The sequence below is a fragment of the Hetaerina americana genome, unplaced genomic scaffold, assembly GCF_022747635.1.
Source record: "Hetaerina americana unplaced genomic scaffold, ioHetAmer1.1.p SCAF_5, whole genome shotgun sequence".
In the NCBI taxonomy this organism is placed as follows: domain Eukaryota; kingdom Metazoa; phylum Arthropoda; class Insecta; order Odonata; family Calopterygidae; genus Hetaerina; species Hetaerina americana.
Genome location: NW_027287095.1, coordinates 31306060 through 31318610, shown reverse-complemented (window position 1 = coordinate 31318610; position 12551 = coordinate 31306060). Strand labels below are relative to the sequence as shown.

The following is a 12551-nucleotide window of genomic DNA, read 5'->3' as shown; positions in this document are numbered from 1 at the left end:
GAGAGGAAAATTCAAATGAGTTAGGAAAATTTGTGAACGAAAGCGTGATTGTATCAAAACTATAAATATCTTTCGTACATTTTAATTCCCCAGTGATTGATTGACCTCCTTATACCTTATGTGCTTTTCATACTCATCATGTATCTACTTTATACTGTTGATAAAACCGGAAGGTCACCATCGAAGGAGCTCAGCTGCCGCTTCTATCCCATTATACGCATGTATTTGATACTTCTTTTCGTGTGCATGTTCGTTTAACTCTTTATATTTTTTAACACACCGTCGTTTGGGGCAATGTTTTAAACAAATAAACAGTTCTGAGGGAGTTAGATTTCTCATGCTGAAAAGGTAGTAACCAGAACTAGAAAAAAGAATGGAAAAGAGTGCTCACTTGGGGAAATATCAGTTTAGAAAGCGGAGGGGCACGTTATTCCCACATTAGTAATGATACATCTGATAGGAATACAAAATATAACCAGGATATACTTGTTTCCTCCTTGTATTTCAAGGTGTTCCATGATGCCTTTACGGCAAAATTAATGAACGTGATGCATAAGGAGGGTAGAAAGGAAGGATAGACGATTCATCCGTAACTTGTACATGTCTCCGTATCCTGTCTCGGGCTACATAGGTGCGAGTAGTAGATGGAGGATCGAGATGGGAAATGATAAGCATGTTTATGCTACAGGGTTGCCCATTATCACTCCTGATTTTCAACGAAAACGCTAAGGAAATGGTAATTAAGGCATTATAAAAGGCTCAGGCTCGGAATGAGGGCATGCAGGGAGCTGATCAAGCTATTTTGAATAACAAAGAATAAATCATAAGTTGACTAGTCAGTCAAATGTTCGCGATAATTTCTAAGAGCATTACTGAAGCAGCGTGAAAGATATAGAATAAAAATCAATCATACGAAAGAAAGCGAAAGAGACGAGGTTCCCAAAATATAGGTGGGCTGAGTTAAACTTTAGATCAGGAGGGTCCAATTTAAGGAATATATCACTTTAATGACTTAAATCTAATTTGGACAAAGATGAAAAATGTACCAAATGCGTTGGAAGATTAGCTGCGTTAGGATAAGAAGATTGTGAAATAATTGGCGAAGACGTTTACATGGAGCGTGATTCTGTAAAGCCGCGTCGTTGAGATGAGAGAATGCATACAGATTGGAAGGTTTCGAGATGTGGATGCGGAGACAAATGTAAAAAAATATTAGGAGCTAAATAGGAAACAACAAAGGAGTGCTCGATATGGCAGAGGAAGGTCATTGGGATACATTTCAGCAAAACAGGAGAAGTGGATGGAGAGACAACGGGATATTGGAAGCTATGATAGAGGGAAGAATGCAGGGTGGAGTGAGAAAAAATGAAAAATTATAGACAGCCAACATTAGGAACACATTATTTACACATAAAAATCGTTTTTTCCATGCAGAATACCAGATAATAACCCAAAGAGAAGTACGAGTGCATGAGATCTGTTCAAAAAGTATTGCGAATTTTGAATTTTCGCGGGTTACGTACATTTGATTTTCGATTGTTTGTGGCGTTACGTTAGTACTTATGTCTCTCACTTATGCCGAAAAGTTTGGCCATTCAGAATGCTCAGTAAATTGTTAACAGTTGTTTTGCTTGGACGTGTTTTGCCTTGTCTTCGATTTTGGCCTCTTCCAAGAAATGGATCAAAGAATTTGTACAAAATTTTGTGTGAAAAACGAAATTAAGTGCGCGGACGCAATCCGAATTTCGACTATGGCATATGGAGAAGATGCCATGGACCAAAGCAAAGTTTATCACTGGTACAAAATGTTTTCAGAGGACCGAAAAGGAATATTACCTGCAAGTTATGCGCAATTTTCGCGAAGCAGTCCGCCTCAAACGCCCGGATTTATGGAAGAACAAACATTGGCTTTTGCACCATGACAATACTCCTGCTCACACATCGTTACTTGTGCGCGAATTTTCGGCCAAAACCAACACACAAATGATGCTGCAGCCACCGTATTCCCCAGATCTGGCCCCCAGTGACTTTTTCTTGCTCCGAAACTGAAGAGGCCCATGAAAGGACGACGCTACGCTACGTTTGACGAGTTAAGGACTGCATCGAATAAGGAGCTGAACAAGATCACAAAAAATGATTATTTGGAGTGCTTCGAGGATTGGAAAAAACGTTGGTACAAATGTATAATTTCTAATGGGGATTACTTTGAAGGGGAAAAAAGATATTCATAAATAAATAAATAACTTTTGAAAAATCACAAAACTCGCGATACTTTTTGAACAGACCTCGTATACCAAAGTTACATCCCGAGGGAAAAAATGGTGTTGAAACGATAACATATTCTCAAATTTCGGTTAAGTAATGTTTTTCGCTTGAAGAGGTATTTTTACCCAACAGGGTAGATACAGTTGTATAAAAGGAAAATACCAGAAATTTTAATTATATTTAACCAATTTCAAAGAAAAAAACGATCTTAAATATCAATGTGGAATCTAATTTCCAAAGTGAACATCACAACGTACAACACAAATGTATGCCTAGAAAATAATATAGGAATGTGCGAGAAATCAGAATAGAGAGAAGAGGAACATTTAAAGAAAGATTGTTTTTTCCAAAGAATAAAGACGAAAATAATTTGTAAAACTGTGAAACGAAAATATTCTACCAATGACTATCCAAAAAAAATATTACGTAAATCTAAGATGGGTGGACATCAAATAAACATTATTTAAGGCAAAGCTACGTTTTGAAGAGGGGAATAATGGACAAAATTCATAAGGATCAAAGCAAAAACCATTGTGACAGTTACACAATACGAGATCTAGTACCAGGAGTTATAAATAATTAAATAACATAAAAAATCTAATAGACCATAACTTCAAAAAACCTTGTTTTCATAACTGAAAGCAATTTAAAAATTAACAAACAATTTACCACCTTAGTCCATTTATTTTCACTCTGCTCCGAGGTCATGATTTCAAGTTAAATTCGAAATATACATTCGGAATGAAAACACCATAAATAAATCACGGAGAGTTTAATCAATTAATTTGAGGTCACGAATCTTTTTAGGTAAAAAATGATTTCTGGACCGGTCCTTAAAGATGAATCACGGAAGCAGAGAGAAAGGGGCGACGACGATAATTCGGAGAGGGAGTTTGGGCGGTGGAGATAAAGGGGAAAGGTGGCGAGAGAGGGGAACTGGAAGTGTTGGAACTCACCTGGTAATCCAGATAGTTGCCGTATCCCAAGTGGTCGCAGGTGCACGTGCAGTTCTCGATGTGCCTCCTAATGTCATACTCCACGTCCCAATCCGCCTCTCCGTCTCCCATCACCCCCCGCTCCTCGTCCGCTATCCTCACCGGCATCCTGTCCTCTCCTCTCCCCCTCGAATGCAGAGAGATAAACGGGGAAGTGGAGCGAAGAGAGGGAAGATTCTTCCCGCCGCTGGGGAAGAGATGGGCCCCACTATGCCACCCTCAGGCCCTGACAACACGCCCACGCACTCCTCTGTGGACCCTCACCTCTCCTTCCACACTCACACAAGCCGCGGTTGAGGGAGAGGGGTGGGCAAGGCACCCTTCCTGCGGGCGGCGAAGGGTCGGGGGGATACGTCCCCTGTCGCGGTGCAATGAAGGCGGCGTGAGGGTCGGGGAAAGGGAGGGGGAAAGGAACTGAGAGGAGGACGAAGAATGCGGAGAAGGTTTGGTGTGTGTGTCTCTCTCCCTTTATTTCTCTCTCTCTCCCTCCTCGGTCCCCGTCTTCCACCGGGGGAGGAGGGATCACTGGCGGGCTGCGGCGGCTTGGGCGCACGGGCGAGGGTGTCGTGGAGAGAGGAGGGAATAAGACGACGTGGCAGGTGAGGAGGAGGAAGACGCCGAATCAGAGGAAGAAGTGTGCGGGGGCCGCGCGTGGGACTCCTCCGAGGGCACAGCCTCTCCTCCCCGCCGTCCCGTGAGGCCACCCTTTTGGGACAACCCCACGCCGGGCGGGAGACCGCTGTGACGGAACTCCATGACGTCCTCCCCTCACCCACGGAGCCTCCCCGTTGCCCCCTGCCTTCCCCTTCAGGGGACACGTATCTCTTGTGGCTAGCGTTTGTCCTGGTCGGGGGGAGGGGAAGTTCCCTCTTTCCTCCACTCGGCGAGCCTGAGGAAGGCAGAGGAGGAGAGAGAGAGAGGGACGATGAGGAGGATGGGAAGAGAGTGAGCGACGGGGAGAGTGAAAGATCGGTGGGTCTAATAACGTGCTAATCGCCGCCGGGGGAGTGCGGAATGGGGGTGGGCGAGGGGAGTTGGGGAAGGGAAGAAAACCCGCGCGGATCCGCCTGCCTCCCTCCTTCCTCCCGCAGGGGGTATCACGCGCGGGACAGGGCCACCCCTTCACCGAGGGGGCGTGCGCTCCCGTTTGTCCTCATCTCGGCCTCGCGGTTGACGTGTAGGGATACGGAGTGGGAGGGTGAGGTGGTCAGTGGAGACCCTGCTCGGGGAGTGAGCGACAGAGTCGAGGGGAGGAGGGGTGAGAAAAAACGGAGGAAAGGAACGTCCCGAGGAGGAAGCAAAAAGGACGCGGGGCAACGGTCGGGTCCCTGCTCTGTTCGACTACTCGGTTCCAGCTGTCCCTCCTGCTCTTCGTCGCCGTCTCTCAATTCAGCGGCCCTGTGAAAAGGTAAAGAGACGATATGATAGAGCAGAGAAGAGAATAGGGACTATGGAGAGGGTGTACGAGACGGAAAGAGAGAATGAGAGGAGGAAAAAAGGGAGCGACGTGGTTTTCCTTCTTCCCGTCTCTCTGTCTCTGTATTTCTTCTCCATATCTTCTTTCTACTCCCGGAGTCCTCTCTCATGGTCCCCGAACCACAATTTTACCCTCGGCCTACCTTTCTCCCTCCACCGCTCATCCCTTGACCCGCTGAGTTCCCCACCATAACCTTCCCTTATGTCTCCCCTCAGAACTTAAACTTTCTTTCCTTGCCGAAAACAGGGGGACGGTTTTGGAAAGGGCCGGGGGAGCTGCAGCGGAGGACCAACGGGGAGAAAGGGACGGGGCAGGAATGGAGGGAACGGGGGAAGGAGAATCGTGGGGGAAGGGATTCAAAGTGGAGAGGGAAAAAATATTTTCATCAAGAACCTGGAGAAATATCAATCTTTATTATTTTCCACCAATCGATACCATGGAGAGGTATGCGTTGTAACACTACCACAGGTCGCGCATTAATGATCACATTATGAAGGTTCTTAAAGGTTTTTAAAGAATGTAACCAGGAGACGTTCTGAGCATATAAATTGATACTTTGGGGTATTTATGCTTTTTTGAAAACAGTATCAAACTAAATACATTACGAACATTAAATTTACATGAATATTGATAGCTGATATTTTGATTTATTTCATCCAAATGATATTTTATGCCATGTGCACTAAATAGTTTGGTAGGGTAATGTATTTACCAATTAAATTTTGGTACCATAGACTCCCGTATGAGGCATGAACCACAGTTATGGAATTTATGTTGAGTTGAGCACGTTTAGAGCAAGCATTAATTTAAACATCAAATTATCTAAAGCACCGATCAATTTGCCTCACGATGGTTTAATGAAGACAAAATCTTTTAATAATTACGCTATTATTGAATACAGTTTTGATATTAACGTAAATGAAAAACCAAAAAGGGGCAATGGATCATCAGATGAGGATTAGGAATTCGAAGCGTGAGAAAAGGGGGATTATGGACAAATTGGAAAGGTCCAAAACAACCGCTTCATTGGGATGGACACCAGAAGAAAATTAATAAGATAAGTGAAAGATGAGGCGGCGAGTAAATCAAAGGAATAAATCTAAAAAAATGAATGCATATATAAAGGAATAAACATTTATTATGGGATTTATACATTTTAAGAAAGGTCGATGGGGAGAGGAAGGTTCCAGAAAAAGAGGGAGGAGTTAACGCTTACTAAAAACAAATGCGAGATAGGGAAATAAAGAGAGAGAAAAGAGAAGGAAGGAAAAAAGAATAGTAGGGGATGGGAGAGAGAGGGCGGGCAGAAATGCGGCGGATAGATGACGTCCAGGAGTGGGGCTAGAGGGAGAGCCTCGACGGTGTGGGTAGGACGGTAAAGAAGCGGAGATGGCGGGGACAGGGAAGGGGTTTTGCCGGGAGGGCCAAAACCTGCCGCACTCTTAGTCGATTCAGCTTCCTCCCAACTACTGCTCCTGCTGCTGCCGCCGCTGCTGGCTGTGGGTCTGCGCCCCCATCTCTCCACCTTCAACTCCCCCCCTCTCTCTCACACACACTCCTCTTTTTACCTCCCTCACTCCACATCCCCTCCTCCCCTCCTAGCCTACATCATTCTGCCCCTTCTTACCCCATCCCCCCTCCTTCGCCCTTCCTTCATTGGACTCGACTAACTCATCGCCGCGCACTCTCAGCCCTCTCAAATCTCTCACAAACCATTCCGGCGCCAAACATTCCCTCTCTCTTAATGGGAAAAATATTTGCTCGCGCACTCTAATTACTTCGTGAACCTACACACTCGTCGTCCCTCGTCAGCCGCTCGCTAAAATGGGATACCAAAAAGTGAGGGGCTCAACAGTAAACTACAAACGTAAATCATCGGGTGAGTGACACACACAAGACCGTGAGAGTCACAATGCACCTCATCAAAACGTGCACGGGGTGTACAATTTTCTGCGGGCGAGGTTGAGAATGGTAGCGGTTGCGAGGAAGGATAGTTTGGGAGTAATCTATCTATATCACTCCGGTGTGATGGAGATGGCCAAAGCCGTCGTTTAAATCGACGAAATAAATCATTAAAGCATATTTGATAAGCGTAGAAGATTAAAACAAAATACACTAGGAAATAATAACTAAATAATAACATGATGAAACTTAGACATTATGATACTCAGCCATTACAATAAAAAAAAGAAAAGGGATATAAAAAAGCAACGAACGAGGTGTAACGTTAAATCACAGACATAGGAGAATGAAGCCGAAGAAAGATGCCAACAGATTCAATAAAATTACTAAGAACACACTTTAATCAATAAAAAGATATTTCTGAAGCTTAACGTTTTGGAATCAATTTTATAAACGCCAGAATTCTCTTCATTAAATTACACGCCCGGTGAGTAACTTCTTACTCTTGCGAACGTGAGAATAAGACATGCTGAAGCAGAAGAGAAAAGGAGATGGCAAAATAGAAGCGAATAATCAGACCATAATAAGTTGAAAGATGATTACGGAAAGGAAGACGGATATGATGAAAATATTTAGCAAAAAATTGTAAAAAATACTACCACGAGTATTGATTACATGAATAATTACACAAAGTAAAAAGACGACTAAAATTCGTCGATACACAATGCCACAAAATGATTGATGAAAGTTAAATATCAGTGAGGAAGTCACAAACAGAAACTCATGGAAATGTGTACGGCAAGAAAAGTAAGAATCACAAGAGGACTGGTGGTTTTAATGACGAGAGCGAACTGAGGCAATTCAGAATAAAGAGCCGGTAACTGACGAGAATTTATTGCTATCAGCTTTGCTTATTTTCGAAATATTTGCGTATAGGCAGCCAATGTGTACAGTTTTGGTTGAAAATATTCGCAGAGGTCTCCTGGTGGGTAAAAGTAGCTTCATTTGAGTAAGGAAAAATTATTTTTCTCTTAATTACGAATGACTGGATGAAATTTTCTGTGTATTAGCAAGCAAGTTCTGAAGAGTTCCCAAGGAGCACTTTGCTTCAGGAGCTAATAAAGCATCATTCATTCATTTCTTCTGCCCACCCATATCTCCCCCTTGATGTCCCTTCTCATTTACCAACACGCCAGCCATTCAAAACTATCTCCCTGTCCCTCTCTCTCTCTCCGACGAACTCATCCGTTCCTTTCCCCAAGTCTTCTTTGCATATTTTTGCTTCATTTACCTTTCTTTACCGTAGCCCTCCACTCTCCTCCCCACTTTTCCCTCCGTCTATCTTTTTGACCGTCCTATTCCCATCTCTCAACTTCCCGCAGTCGCCCCCCCCCCTCGGAATCATCCCTCTGGATCTCTCCTCCTCAATCTAAATCCTTCTCATTCTATCCTCCCCGCCTACCACACCCCCCACCCTCGTTTTTCTTTTTATTAGACGCCCTTTTTACGACCCGTAATTCGGGGACGCCTGTGTGATGATCCGCCCCACCATACGGCCTTCAATATGCTACTTCTCCGGAACCACTGAGCAAATTTCTTGCAAACTGAGGTGTTCAGGACTTTGAGAACCTGGATAAAATACTAAAAGAGTTATGATGTGACGGCTCAGGTAAGTTAATCATGGTTTGGGCTGACTTGATGGGAGATTTAACGATAGAGGATTTTGGATTCTGGAAGGTGGTCATCATCATCGGAGATAATCAATCCGGGAGGGACAAGTTTTTAGGAGTTTTCCAAGAGGTCCCATTCCCTGCTAATCTCTTCATGCCTTCACAGTTTTCCGGGCTCTACCAATACTCGCTCTTACAATCCCTCCTTGACCCATTTATTCTTTTCAATGGATCTTCGAATTACGGATTTCGACGATTTTCAATCCCTGAAGGTGTCAAATTAATCTTCCTCTTCGTCTGGCCATTGTCCAACATAATTGCTTATACCTATTCAACCCAACTCTGATGAGTTTATTCGTAAATCACAAGGTTTCATTGCTGTACGTCAATAGTGCCACATCACCAATATCCATAATCATTTTTTCCTATAATGTTGTCACAATACTGCAGAAAAATAAAACTCATGCTTAAAATTGTGTAGATACTTTCTATATGTAAAGGATGGGGATAGCAATGGCACATGGATCGAGGTAGTTTCTTAGTATAGGGAAACTTATTAGGTTGTTCGATTTTGACGATGGACTCTTGTTGCTTTTCTCTTATGGTTACCTTACTGGGTAAATAGCGTGTCGTCAACTTTTTGGAACCTTTTGTAGGCATACAGGGTTCGTCCGGAAAATAAGTGTACTGATTTTTTCCCGCCGCTCCAGGCGCGCCCAGCACCGCTCTGACGGGCTGCAATTGGAGGGGGGTATGTTGGCAAGCGACGCTGAAAAAGGCAGTCGGCTCTGAGCTGTGGTGTAGTGAGGAGCTCTGTTAACGCGAACCTCCACGCTCGACCCACGTCACGGAACGCGATGCCGAAGTTTTTGGAGCAGCGTTATTCCATCAAATTTGCGGTAAAGCTTGGGAAATCGTCTACCGAAACTGTCGGTATGATTAACCAGGCTTACGGGGAGTCAGCCATGTCCAGAAACATGATCTTTCGGTGGCACAAGATGTTCGTGGAGGGCAGAGAAGAGGTCGACGACGAACCACGGCCTGGACGCCCATCAACGACACTCACCGACGAAAATGTGCGAAAAGTTCGCGATGTACTGAACTCTGATCGTCGTCTTAGTGTTCGGATGATAGCAGAACAATGTAATGTGCCAAAAACAATCACCAGCCATCAAAACGATCCCAGCCAGCGATCAAAAACATCTGGCGGCTGCATCACGACAATGCGCCGTCTCACACCGCGCTTGTCGTGTCGGACTTCTTGGCCAAGCACGGCGTGGCAACGCTGCCGCACCCGCCCTACAGCCCGGACTTGGCACCACCGGACTTCTTTCTGTTCTCGAAGATAAAGAGGAGTTTGGAAGGAACGCGATACGGGACTTTGGACGCCGTCAAAGAGGCCGTGACGACGTGTCTTCGAGAGGTTCCCGATGATGCCTTCGCGGGAGCGTTCCAGGAATGGGAACGCCGCTGGAACAAGTGTATCGACTCACAAGGGTCCTATTTTGAGGAATATTAGCTTAAGATATGTAAAAGTGTAATAAATTTTTTTTCCTGAGCTCAGTACACTTATTTTCCGGACGAATCCTGTATATAAAACCATATAACTTTCTGGGGCAATTATATTCATTTTCAATTTGCTTATGTTGAAATATTTTTTCATCCTCATCTTGATAAGAGATAACTTGTACCAGGCGTCTTCCTTCATTGTAGATTGCAGCTATGTCGGTCTCAAACAGCAATGTATATATTTTTCTTCCCAAGGATAGTACACTGCCGTTTATTGTTCCTTCAAATCTTCTTCAACTCCCACTGGACATATAGCTAACAGATAAAAAAACATTAGATTCTCTGTTCGGCTTTTTCTTTGTTTTAGCTTCTTATATATATATATATATATATATAGGGAAATATAATTGCCGGCCGGCTTGCGCTAGTAATTTGCTCGATTCCGCCTTCCCCACCTCTAATGTGTTTGCCCTTTATGTGTACTCCTATATGTGTACTCCTATCCATTTTCCTTATATGTATTTCCATGTGAATGGATACATGCATATAAAAAAACCATAAACACAGTAATCGACCCGAAGGTCGGCTTGGTAGGTGATTTCTTGGATCTTTTCTCTATAATACGTTTCCAAAATTCTTCTTCTCATCCTGGAAGACAAAGTACAGTAAAAAGTTGGTCTTTTTAGATTTATTCTTCACAGCAAATCCTAGTGTAAGAATGCTTTCTTTGTTCCCCGGATTCATTCAATGTAAATTTATTTTCACTTAAATGACATTTCCTTTCCCTTTCAATATTTAATAGCTTATTTTCGTCATTATATTCAAAGTCAACATTTCATTTGGCTAATTTTCTAAAAAAATTCTAGTTTTTTTTCTCTTTTTCTTTCTCGTCATGGATGAAAAGTATCTGTTATAATTGGCAAGTATCATAATACATAGGTACTACAGAGAAGTTGTGCATTTCATAGAGCAACAGATATTTGCCATTCTAGGATTTTCCGAGTTTTAATATAAATTCCAACGATTGAATGATTATTAATAATTTTAACTATCCGTGTTAGTATTCCGTACGCGTTAATGCATCTCTGAGTCTCCTTCCCTTTTTACATTCATGCCATCTGTGAGCTTTGTTTCCAGCAATTACTCTTCGTTACAAGGCTTTCCTAATACCTTTCGTACATTCACTTTAGTTTCACATTAACGGTCACAAGAAATTGACTAGTTCCATACTGAATAATGCTCATTTTTGCCCTGCTGAGTTGTTTGATCTAGTGCGTTGATGAACTCTACGCTAAGGAGAAAATTATGCTCTACTTACCACATGTTTTTCATGCTCGTTTCACACTAGCTCCTGTATTTCCTGACTTGGTTACCTTCTAGTCAGTTTTTTCTACTTATCGTTGACTATTTCTCCAGCATTTAGATATAGTTGGCAATTATTCAGCCCACTATTTTGGTACATATGACAGTTGATGTCTCTCTCGGATAATTTGCATTCGTTTGCTCTCTTCTAGTTTCCGAGGACACATTAAATTGGGTAAATTTTTTTATCTGAAACATCTTCCACGTTAAACTTCGCCGTTTGTGATGTTAGAGCAAAATGTTTGCGTCGTTTACATTGATTTTTACTATTCTCAAAACTCAAATAACCATTCAACTTTTTCATTACGTTTCCATAATCATAATTTTTCAATCGTTATCTTAACGTTAATTTGGTTTAAATTTTGGACTGATCGGGGAAAGTGATTCCTAATCGGAGGGCAATGCCAGAGAGATACAGGGCAAGAGATCGTCTAAGATTTTTTCTGATGAGTAGCAATTGGGGATTAGAATTTAATTCACAAGAATAAAAGATGGGGAGTTGTGAAGCAGAATATTATTTAAGGAAAAGGATTACCGTGGTGAAGCAAAAATCGTTTTTAAAAGCATGAAAATTAATCGAGAAAATAAAATAATCACTTGGAAGAGCTTAATCATATTCATATTTTAAAAAATAGTGGATATGACATGCAAATTGCTCTTTATAGTCATTTCAAGAGAAAGAAATAAGTAAAAAGTTATTGTTGAAATTTTAAGTCAATTAAAAAAGGAAAAACTAAAATTAAACAGTCTTCCAGTGATCTCAGACTAGGATATGGTTGAAAAAACTGTTGCGACAAGATGGAAACGTTTTAAACAAGGGTTAACAACAGCTGCGGATGAAATAATTAGAAAGGTAGCGTGGAAAGAATCAGACTCCGAAATCTGGTTTCTGAAGGTAGATATGGAGCGTAACTTTGAAACAAATGAGATGTGATCATTAATATGGATGGTGAAAACTATTTCGATTGTGAGGAGGATAAGAGAAATATTACATCTTCATCTCTTTTATACCCCGCTGGCCGCCACAAGAGCGTGTGGTGGGAGATGTGAGAACACCACCAATGAAACATAATAAAACTACATAAAAACGAAGAAAATCATGCCAATGCACACACAAGGGCACGTATATAGTAATGCAAAACCAATTTTAACATAAAAACATGCGATTAAATACATAACAACTAACATACACATCCATGCACCTAAAATATTAGATGCAGCAGAGGAAGAGGGGAATGGTGGAGCTGAAGTAAATCCCTTACATTACGAGGGGTATTAGTCCAAGAGTAAGGACATTCTAATCAGTGTATGTCGTGTGGACGGATTTTGTAAGTTCCTAGCAATGTGTGTTAGCTCATAAAGGTCATCCTA

General features: G+C 42.4%; 1 protein-coding gene across 2 annotated transcripts in view; it reads right to left on the bottom strand.

Annotated features, from left to right (window-relative positions):
• Positions 1 to 4080: 4080 nt before the first annotated feature.
• LOC139694062 (uncharacterized) overlaps positions 4081 to 12551 on the bottom strand; it is a 302149-nt gene continuing 293678 nt past the window's right edge. For both annotated transcript variants that reach the window (XR_011702092.1, XM_071592483.1), the window contains one exon: positions 4081 to 4658. The gene's annotated coding sequence lies outside the window, so the exon portion shown is untranslated. The remainder of the gene's footprint in view (positions 4659 to 12551) is intronic.